This window comes from Vicugna pacos, chromosome 20 (genome assembly GCF_048564905.1).
Source record: "Vicugna pacos chromosome 20, VicPac4, whole genome shotgun sequence".
Classification (NCBI taxonomy): Eukaryota; Metazoa; Chordata; class Mammalia; order Artiodactyla; family Camelidae; genus Vicugna; species Vicugna pacos.
In genome coordinates this window covers 16,618,898-16,629,120 of record NC_133006.1, presented here as the reverse complement: position 1 = coordinate 16,629,120, position 10,223 = coordinate 16,618,898, and the positions used below count along the sequence as shown (strand labels likewise).

The 10,223-nt window shown below is 47.1% G+C and overlaps 1 long non-coding RNA gene across 1 annotated transcript; it reads left to right on the top strand.

The window, feature by feature from the left end:
* The first annotated feature begins 8,110 nt into the window (after positions 1-8,110).
* LOC140687592 (uncharacterized) lies at positions 8,111-10,023 on the top strand. The gene is made up of 4 exons (XR_012061986.1): positions 8,111-8,170; positions 8,287-8,407; positions 9,501-9,587; positions 9,825-10,023. It is a non-coding gene; the product is annotated as an uncharacterized lncRNA (long non-coding RNA).
* Positions 10,024-10,223: the final 200 nt, after the last annotated feature.

Sequence of the window (10,223 nt, the reverse complement as noted above, 5' to 3'; positions counted from 1 at the left end):
GTTCCAGAGAAAACTGTAACTTTCAAGAAAACCAGAACCTCGTGTCCATTGGTGGGAGGCCAACATAGAGAGAAATGAATTATTCTCATCAGAAGGCTGCATGGTAAGCAAGGACTTCATGCCAGAGCGCAGCAGGATGATCTTAATGGCTTGTGTCGGTGAGTTATGATTGCCTTATGCTCCCGGCATCTCTAGGGCCCGCCTGTCAAGCAGAGCGGATGTTTCTGTCAGCCAGATGGGCCCCCTTGCTCTGGACAGCTCTGGAAAAACACTGACAAATCACTGTTCCTTAAGGTCCCCTTCCTCCAGAACACGCATAGACCACCCCCCTTTAGTTAACACGTTTGTTTCCCAGACAAGGAACATTGTGATCGATTCTATTTCACAAGTGATTAGGCTTCACAATCACAGACGCTTCGCTACATTACACATGGATTCTTCTTACTAGTGTTTCTCTCAGAGGACAACCACGTTCTGAAAAAACGGAAAAACAAAACAAAGTACTGCTCTGACCAGTGGGCTGATTATACCTTATTCTCAGGTCTGTTGCCACTTTTGGCCCCCAAGTCAGCTGTGAATCCCCGTCCCAGGAAAATGTCCCGTTTGTGTCCTCACAGTGTGAACCTATTGGCACTGGCTGGATGTCGGGTGGGATGGGACAGGGTTGAAACCATGCCTAAGGTGAGCAGGCAAATGCTGATACCAGTGCAAAGGAATGAACTATAATTTTAAAAATATGTGACTCCACTTAAGCAAGTCTGATTGAATCCTAGCTGCTCATGAAGAGCATGATCAGCTGTCTAGCTTAGAGATTTTCTATGTATAGGACAAGACTCCCTTACCAACAGAAGACTTTTCCAAATCCACTGCTAAGAGTAATATTTAAATTTACTGAGCACCTTCTATGTTGTAGCTACTGTGTCAAACAGTTGCATGCATTAGTTATTCATTTCTGTGTAACAAATTACCCCAAGACTTAACAACTTAAACCACACACATCTATTGTCTGTAGATCCAGGCACAATTTAGCTGGGTCTGCTGACTCGCAGAAGCCTGCAGTCTCATGTCAAAGCTTGACTGGAAGGATCCACTTCCAAGCTCACTCCCCTGGTTGTTAACAAGACCCACTTCCTCTTGGGCTGCTGGACTCAGTTCCTCATGGCGCTCTCCTGGTTGGAGATCTCCCCAGCCCCTTAGCACGTGCACCCCTCCACAGAGAATCTCACAACGTGGCAGCTGGCTTTATTCAGAGCAAGCAAGCAAGAGGGCAAGAGCAAGCACTAGCAAGATGGAAGGCACAGCCTTTTACAATCTAATCATGGAAGTGTCCCATCACCCTGCCACGTTCTGTTGGTTAGAATCAAGTCACTAGGTCCCACACACACTCAAAGGGAGGGGATACACCAGGAGGCAGGGGTACTTGGGAGCCACATCAGAAGCACATGATCTCTTCAAGACATGGACACAGTATACAATCTCTCCAGGGTAACCCTATGAGAGAGATGCTCTTATTATTCCCTGTATTTCATAGATGACAGAAGCTGAAGCTCAGAGAGGTTAAGTAAGTTGTCCAAGGTCACACAATTCATTGGTCGTGGAATCAGAACTCAAACACAAATCTGTTTTTTTAACCATTCACTGGAACAGTCTGGTCAGGGAGGTTTCTGGAGTGAAGTGATTTTCCTATAGTGATCCCAAGATCCTACCCCAAAAAGCCAGATAATCCGTCATTGGGTAAAGTTGGTTGCCTCTAATTTGAAGGGAACACAAATATTAGTGATGACAGCATCAAGACAAAGATCTGAAACTTTCCCATTCTAGGCTTTTAACCCCAGGCTTGCTGCAGAGATGGCTCCTTCTCCTTCCCCCTGGCTCCATCAGCACAAGGCAGTGCCTCACTTTCAGTCACTGCCTGGCTTCCCCAGCCTGTCATTAGAGCTTGTGGTTGCTTATCAATTATTCCCCTCGGCAACCTGCCCAATGACCTGACTTAGCTCAGTAATATTTTATAAACATTTATTAGACACTGCTCTGTGCCAAGAGCTGAGTGATGCAGAGAAAAATCAGACGCTGTGCATATCCTCAAGAAATTCACAGAGATCTCGTGGATGTAGCATTGCATTGTCCAGGACAGTAACTACTGGCCACGTATGGCTACTGAGCACTTGAAATGTGGTTAGTCTGAAATAAGATATGCTTGTAAAATAACAGGGGGTTTCAAAGACTTACATGAAAAAAAGTAAAAATAGCTCATTAATAAGTTTTATATTGATTAAATATTATAAGATAACATTTGGAGTATATTCCATTAAATAGAATATACCATTGAAATTAATTTCACTTCTTTTTACTTTTTAATGTGGCTATAAGAAAATTTTAAATCGCCTATGTGGCTCCCTTTTGCGGCTTGTGTTTTATTTGCATTGGGTGGTGCTGCTCTAGAGTTAGAAAGTCAGATGATAACAACTACTATGTGTAGAGCCAGTGTACAGCCCTGTGGTCTACGCCTGCTCCACACTGCACACAAGTCACCTCATTCAATCCTCATGATTAACTCATGCAGTGGGTGTCATTATCCTTTGTACAGCCAAAGTCCCACAGTAAGTGAAAGAGCAAAGCCCATGAGAGCAATCTGTCCCATCCGGGATGAGCGCTGTAATGAAGGAACAGGACCAGGTGGGGGCACCCACGAGAAAGTGTCACTCCAGCTTCCAAGACCAAGGAAATCCTTCAGATGGAGATGAGGCTTAGGCTGAGTGAGGCTGGAATAAAGACATCCGAGGAGCCTACAAGCAGAAAGGGCTTCCGGAGCAGAGCAAGAGCAGGTGTGAAGTCGCAGAAGCGTGAAACTGCAGGGTATGTTCAGGGAATGGCAGAGGACGAGATGGCTTGAGCTCAGGGAACAAGCAGAGGGAGATAAGCCGGGTGAGATATGCAGGAGCTTTGCAGGGAGAGGCCTGCACGCCATGCGTAGGAACTTGGACTTCATCCTGTGGGTCAGCAGTCTCAACTCTGACCACATACTGGAATCACTGGATGAACATTTTAAAAATACCAATGCTCAGGCACCATCCCAGAGCAATTAAATCAGAGGGCAAGGGATGCAGTGACGGGTTGTGGGGGTTGGGTGAGGTACCCCTGGAGAGGAGCCACTGTGATGGTTCTGGCCTCCTTCAACCATCACCTCTTAATTACATATCTCTGGCCTCGATCACATTCAACTGTCTGCTAGATCTCTCTCCCTAGGATCCCACGGGTGCCTCCAGCTCATCACATCCTAATTGGAACTACAAATTACATTCCCTCCGAGCCTGCTCCTCTAGGTTTCCTAATTCTCCTCAGGGCTCCCTAGAAACTCCATTACTGCTCAAGTCCACCCCTTTCTTTCCAAATTCTGTCAGTCATAAGGATGGTTGTTTCTATTCTCAAAGGCCCTCAGAGGGAGCAGTTACACTATAGTCACACTGTGGTCACCTTGACCTACTTAGTTACCTGTATGACCGGCTACAGAACTGCTCAGTATTTGGAGACAGATAAACCTTGCAATCTGGAGCACTCAGAGAGAAGACGCAGGCAAGCCCCAAGCCCAGGGTGCCTCTCCCAACACCGACATGCCACTTCCAGCTACAGCTCTCAGATGTCCAGGGCTCTGGTCCCCTAAATCCTTTCCTCGGGTATCAGTAGAGTCTGAGCTGACTCAGGGCCTTTCATCACTCCCTCCCCACTGAAGGCTGAGTCTACCAGGTCCTCCAAAAAAAGGCTGTGACTCTGCCCCAGCAGCTCAAGGATGCTCACCAGGTGCCTTCTCACCTCTGTGCAGAGTCTTGTCTGACATTACAGCTCCCACACTTTGGTCTTCGACCTAGACCCCACCTCTTGTCTGCATCTCTTTGAATTGATGCTTCAGTGGGAGATCAGCCTTTGTTCCCCGTTTGGTTTTCTGCAGGCCCTGGACTCCGCATTCTCCATATCAGTCCTCATCTACCTTGTTTTCTCATAGCCAACACCCTGGCCTTCCCTGGGTCCAGAAAGGGAGTTCAAAAAAGTGGTCCCCTGTTTCCTTTTTTTTTTTTTTTTTGGCGGAGGGGTATAATTAGGTTTATTTGTTTATTTACTTTTAGAGGAGGTACTGGGGGGTTGAACCCAGGACCTTGTGCATGCTAAGCATCAACTCTACCACTTGAGCTATACCCTCCCCTCTCCTTGTTGCCCCTTATTCTCATACCACTCTTCACTTCAGAATCAAGGCCCTGTACCACCTGCCTCCGACTTACTTCTCTATTCTATACCTGGATAGTCTGCACACTCTTCATATTTTCTGGACTACGTGGTTCTCTCCACCCCATCTGTTGTCTTGCCCCTTTGTCCCTCTCCTCACTGGGCCTGGAAGGTTCTCTTCCACCCTACTCTCCTCCTAGGGAAATTGTGTTCCTCTGTCAGGTCCCCCTGAAATGACATGACTTCACTGGAACTCTGTAGGATTCTCTCCCAGCCAGACAGACCCTCTGCCTCCTTTCAACCCCGAGGGCCTGTGAACTTCTCCCACAGTTGTCCTGTCTCCAGCGTTGTTTCTTTCCTCCCAGGCTGGCCTCGTCCTGCTGCAAGAATGAAAGTTCACCAAAGCAGGGACTACAGAGACTCCCTTTCAGACCCGAACACTTGCTCTGTAACTAGCAAGATGGTTTTCCCCCTAAATGTATTTGATCATCACAGCTGCTTTTGCTGGACTCGGGCAGACAAGCCAGCCCCGCTGTGAACTGCTGCACCACCAAACTATTCCATTTTGCTGCTACCTTCGGTGCCAGAAGAAGACTGACCTTCCTGTCACTGGAACTGATGTCATTTGTTGAGTCAGCCAAAGGGCAGATAGGCAACACACAACTCTACAGGGAAAACATGTCTGATTGGGAGTGTGCAAAATCCTATGGTCCTTTGCAGAGCCTCCAAAACAGTTCTGAGAATGGATTTCAGCTTTGCCTAGACCCCTTAGCCCGTGGGGTATTTAGGTGGGGCCCGGACCAGGCTGGAGCCCTTGACCCTAATGGGCAGTACAAATATCATTTTCTGTGTTTTCATGAAAAGAAAAGGCTGAAATGCCCTGCTTTAGGGATGTCAGATTCCCAGAACCCCTAAGGTCTAGTGTCTTGAGAGTTTAATCCTATAAAGGCTTAGACTGTCATAGGGATAAGCACCAAATAAAGGGATTTGTAAATGAAATGAGAGAGGATAAAAATGAGGAGTCGAGGTGGGAATGAGCTGGTTGAGAATTGTGATGTAAGGCTGCTCAGGACTGGGACTAGGTGGGATGGACGAGAAGGGACAAGAATGGCAGGAGGTCTGGTGTGAATTGTGGTGAGAACAGGAGGCGATGGGTTAGAGACGGAGTGGGTGGACTGTATGCTGAGGACAGGGTGGGGGTGGGGGCAGGGACGTCAGGCTCTCTCTGAAAGCGCAGCTGGCTTCCTCAGCGTTCCAGTTCTTCCATCCTCCCAGCATCCTGACTGGTGGCCACACAGATGAGCCTTGTTTCCCATCAATGTTCAAACAACACGACAAAGTCAGCCGTGCCCAGCTGACTCTAACTCAGGCCATGTTTGAGATGGATCCAGCTCTGGAAAAGCCCAGTTATCATGAAGATTTAATGCTTCATGGTTGCTATTTTTTTCCCCACTAATTCCCCAGCACTAAGTATGACTTCAGGCTCCCCTCACTTTTTAAATGCCCAATGTCCTGTTATATTTGCACACTGAGGTTGCCCCTGCTCTTTCAGCCTTCCCGGGCTGTAACAAGCCCCATGGCTCTTTTTGCCAGTTCTTTTTTTGTTCCTGTTACCATGGGTCCTTCTGCCCTCCCATCTCCCTCCTCAGCAGAGCTCAATGTCCTTTCCAATTTAAGCTGAAACCAGACTCCTTCTCTCTTGCCTTTGCTTCCCCACCTCCCGTGGCCTCTCTTGTCATTTATTATTTAACTCAATCACCTTATTATATATGCACAAGAACCATTTCTGACTATGGCTGCTATGAAAAAAAAAATTAGGATCCAAACCAGAAGCAAACTCACCTCTTCTCAACCTGCCTCCCAGCCCCACTATCATTCTGCTCCAGTCCTGGGCCAAGGTCCCCAGAGGGGCCAACCAGTGAGCACAGATCTGGCCAACAAACCATCAAGCTCAACTAACAACCTCCCAGGTTGGACACAGTGGAAAATTTCCAGACGGCTACTTACAGATATACTTCTGTTTACATAAGAGATATCTTCCTAAAGGTGGATGTTTGAATGAAATTTCTTATGTAATTCCAAATGTAATAAGGTAAGTGGAAAGCACACAGGATGATTGGTTCAGGGGCCCGGATTCTATTCTTTAGCCAATATCCATCATGAAATTACTCCTGGACCTTTAGCCTCTCTAAACGTCAGTTTCCTTATCTGCAAAACAAGAGGGCTGGATCAAAGTTCCTCAAGTTTGTATCAGTGTAACAATTCTAAAAATTATATCTACCCAATGATTCACATGATTCAATTGGACATTCAGTCCTATAGTTAAAGTTCAGTTCACCTCTAATCAGTAGGTAATAAAGAGTACTTGCTCTGCTGCTTCTCCTCATGGAAAGGACTTTAGATTAAACTGGTGAACCCCTCACCTTATATAGATGAGGAGGCCGGAGCCCAGAGAGGAGAAGCAACTAACCCAAGGTCACACAGCAAGTGAGGGGCAGAGTCAGACAGGAAGCCAGGACTTCTGGTTCCTTGTATGGTGATGTAAGCATGACTGCAAATATTTTGACCCTCTTTCTGTTGAGAGGTAGGTCTATGTGTCCTACTCTTCATCTGGGTGGGCCCTTGATGCCTACCCATAGAGTATGTGGAAGGGACACTATGTGACTTCTGTGGTGAGACCAAAAAAGATCACACAGCTTCTGCCCTGTCCTCAGAGATCATCTACTTGCTCTTAGAGCCCTGACCCTCCAATCCAACAATCCTGAGAACCTCAAGCCCACGAGGCCACAGGTAGACATTAGGCAGCCCAGCCTAGCCACTGGGCATGTGAGTGAGGAAACGAGACTGGGGTGGTCTCCAGCCCCTGGCAGTTGAATGCACCCCTGCCATTCAAGTCCTCCCCTGAGGCTCCAGACACCATGGAGAAAAGAAGACCCCATCCCCTGTGCTCACTTCTGACTACCGACCCACCAGATCCGAGAACACAGTAAAAGGGTGGTGTTTTATACCACTCAGTTTTGGGGTGGGTTTTGATGTAGCCATAGAAAACTCCAAGAATTAGTCAATTCTCACACTGGCAGATAAATGAGCTTGAGGCTCCCTGCCCCTGAGTGGCCAAGGCCGGAAGTCTGTGACTCACAGCACACTTGCCCAAGGTGGAGAGAGGAAGCCCCTGCCTCCTCATCCCTCAGGACCCCCATCCTGCCTCCAGAGCAGTGACTCACACAGGCTTTCACCCCACTCCCCAGGCCAAGTTCTCTTCTGTCCTCCTGCAGTCCTTTGTTCGGATCATGAATGTCAGACTCAGCACACTGAATACTGAGTGATTTATTGATGCCTCTGCACTAGGCCACGAGCTCTTCAGAGCACAGCTGTGTTCTGTACATTTCCCCAAGCCAGTGCCTTGCACATACTGGGCACGAAATCAAAGTGTGTGGAGTGAAACTGGCGAAGACAGAGTGATCAGCTGCATTCGGGACCCTGGCCTCATCCTCCTCTGGGGAGGACATGGTCCTTTCCTCTCCAGGCAAGGCTCCATCTGCTTCACATCAGCCCAGGGGCAGAGAAGGAAAAATGCCTTGTGCTGCAGTGGAGGACAAAGAGAACTCAGCCAGCTGGGACTGGGACCAGCGGAGAATCAACCACTCCAGAGAGCCAGACATGTGTTTTGTCAGTTGTTGCCTTTATGAATGTACATGTCCTAAAACTCTGGTTAATTTTCTTGTTCAAACACTGGTTTAAAAATGTTGGCTCTGGGAGAGATGCTGTCCTTGAGCAGGTACTGTTATAAACTTTGCAACTCCAAGGTCTGATTCAGCGGTGCAGCTGGAAAAGTTCCTGGTTGCTAAGAGACCAGAGAGCAAATTACTAGCTCATAAAAGACCCAGCTAATGCCGGTGGAAAAAAAAAAAAATCAAAGTAGAAAATGGGCCTCCTCAAAATCAAAAATAAGGTAAATAAACTGGCTGGGGGAAATGTCTGATTGGAAAAGACAATTATAAATATTCTTCACGCTGAAATGTAATAATGCATTGTCAGTAGCTCCTCTCTGTGTTTTGTCACTTGAAGGAAACAGCAGGGGAGCCCCTTTCTGAATCCATGAGTCAGAAGGAAAAACAAACTGTCCCTGTTGATAAGGAGGCAAAAAATCCTGAATAAAGCTGCCTCTTTCATGAGCTCTCCCTGCCAGGTGGGTGAACAGGCTGCCTGTGGCTGTGGCCCAGAAACATCTCTGCAAGGAAACAAAAACCTCCCTCCAGGAAAGGTTTCTGATCACTGCTGGTGAAGGGTCCCAGAGCCACAACAGAGGGTGCTGCCCCCTCCAGGATCAGGACAGACACTTGGGGATCCAGTCTGGGTGTACATCCAGAGTAAGAGTCAGCAGGGACTGGCCAAAGAAGAAACAGTGAGAAAAGTACCAAATGGGTCCCAGGTATTTCTTTCCTTAAAGTGCTTTTCTAGCTATGATTTTAGTCATTGCTTTTCTGGCCAGATAATTTAATTAAATATTAAAATTTGGTGATGATGGTGGAAAAAAAAAAAAAGCACGCTCATCCCTCTCAGTGAATCACATCTATGGTGGAAATTAAGCTCCTCAGACAGAAAGACTTCCTAAGACCACACTGCTCTGCTGGACAAGTAGTAGGAAAATCTCCTAAAGAGAAATTACCAGCCTCTTGCAAGTCTGAAAATCTTAGGTGACTACAGAGGAGTCACAGTCATCTGGGTTTTGGAGCTCAAAGAAGAAATGAAATGGGAGAAAAGTGGGGGGCTGGGGTGAGGGAGGGATCAGAGCTGGGGTAGGAACTGGGAGAAAATTCAGCCCGCCAGCGGGTGTATGTCAGGGACTTCTGGAGTGGTGTGGCTCATGTGACTGATTAATTTCTCCTTATCAATACTTGTTGGACAGCAGAAAGATTCCAGAATATGATGGACCCAACAAGCATGAAATCATCTTTAGGGGAAAAAAGTACAATTTCCCACATGGCAGCCTCCTTCAGATCTTTCCTGACAATCTTTTTTGTCAGACTTCAAATGGCATGTAACTGCTATGTTTTAGGCAGAATTGGTCAGACTATACTATTGTCCCAAATGTTCAGTGCTCCTCCCTGTAGGAGAAATATACACCCCCACTCTGTTGTACGTAGCCATGGTCATATGACTTGTAGCCCGTGAAATGTGAGTAGAAGTCCCAAAGTCACTTTGGGGTAAGTTTTAAGAGCTAGCATGTGGCTTTCTGGCTTTTCTTTCCCCTGCTGTCATGATGACCACTGATGCTCTAGAAAGTGCCTCATCCAACAGCCATGGTCCCTAAGAGGAGAAAACGTGAATCAAAGCTGCAACAGGATGGTGATGGACATGAAGCCCAGGTGAGAAATAAGGCTTTGCTGTACGCCGCAGAGATTTGTGGTTATTTGTGCTGTGATTCCAGCAAAACCTAGCCTATCCAGCTAATGCGTCTCCCATGGGACGAAAATGTGGCAGAGTCACCCTTCCCCAAACTTTCTCCCTGCCTGGCCACAGCCTCCCCGGGAGGGGAAAGTCACTACACGCCAGACAGCCCACTTAGAATTCAGACACAGTGCCTGGCTGATTTTCTTTTCTAGGAAGTCAGAACTGGAGGCTCTGAGGCCCTGCTGCCTAGTGTGATTCAGAAACGACACTGGCCTAGAAAACGACACAGGGTCCGGAGTGGAGCAGGCAGAACATGAACTTCACATCTCAGAAACGCCAGACTGGAGTAGGCTCACTAATTCTATTTTAATTCAAAACTGAGCAACAAAATTAAAACTTCTTGTTTATCTACCTTTAGAGCTTTAGAGGTTCCAGATCTTAAAATAAATAAATAAATAAATAAAGTCTAGCTCCAAAAGACATGAAAAACTATGTAGGTTTTATTGAAGAAATTTGGGCTCTTCCCCCAATGCCTCTTCACCCAGCCAGAGGCCACTACATCCCACCTGCTGCACTGCTCTCAAACCCCCAGTATCTCTCTTCCCAAGTCC